A 1,016-nucleotide genomic window follows, 5' to 3' on the forward strand; every position below is an offset into this window, starting at 1 on the left:
GCCAATAATGTGTTTAATAAGGAAGATATTAAAATCCTTTGTCGTGACGTTGGCAGGAAAGGCACACCACTCAAAATGTATTCATCTCTGTTTTAAGCAATGAGCTCTAGCATCTCTACAAATCCACGCTTCCCTGTGTGAAGGGCTTATCTTTTACTTTTCTGTCAAATTTATTTTTATCGAGTCAACTTCTCATTCCAACCTTTTCTCTAGTTGGGAAGCATCTTGTGGCGGGGAAAGATCCAAACACAAATATCCACTCAAATATATTTGATCGTGAATTATTATTGTTGACAATTATCTCTATGATAAATAAATTGGAAGGCGAAATATTAAGCCCATATCTTTCTCTATGTTCGATGGATGTTATTTCTTATAAAAATAAGCTTCGAGTGTTATCAATCATACAAGACTATATGACAATTGAGTATGTGGAGCTCTTACTTAAACATTGTTGAAAATAAGATGCATTGAAATTATTTGGTGACTAAAAACATAAGTTTGTTAAGTTTCAAGAGAATGCATTATTTGAACCATAACATGTGAGTTGATTGCTACTTTATCATGACAGAATTTATGAGAAAGAGTTGTTTATGATATTAGTAAAAGTGATTAGAATTATCATTGATCAAACTTGTGCACTATTCTAGTATTCACACTTCATAAATTATTTTTTTATCAGTTACCTACTCGAGTACGAGCATTAATTTATCTTGAGGACGCTGATATGTCTTCAGTGTATGTACAATTTAAAGGATTCATGCCATGTTAGCCATTATTTTATATGGTTTTGGTGAACTTTTATATGATTTTCGTGGACTAATATATTAACCTAGTGCCCAGTGTCAGTTGTTTTGCTTGATTTCGGTTTTCCAGAAAATCCATACTAAATGAAGTCCAAACACGACCAATTTTTTTAACGATTCTTTTGGAGCATAAGAGACCCACGAAACTTCGTGGGAGGACCAGAAGATCCACGAGGCGGTGACAAGGCAAACTGGACGCCTGGGGGCGCG

This window comes from Triticum dicoccoides, chromosome 7B (genome assembly GCF_002162155.2).
Source record: "Triticum dicoccoides isolate Atlit2015 ecotype Zavitan chromosome 7B, WEW_v2.0, whole genome shotgun sequence".
Taxonomy (NCBI): domain Eukaryota; kingdom Viridiplantae; phylum Streptophyta; class Magnoliopsida; order Poales; family Poaceae; genus Triticum; species Triticum dicoccoides.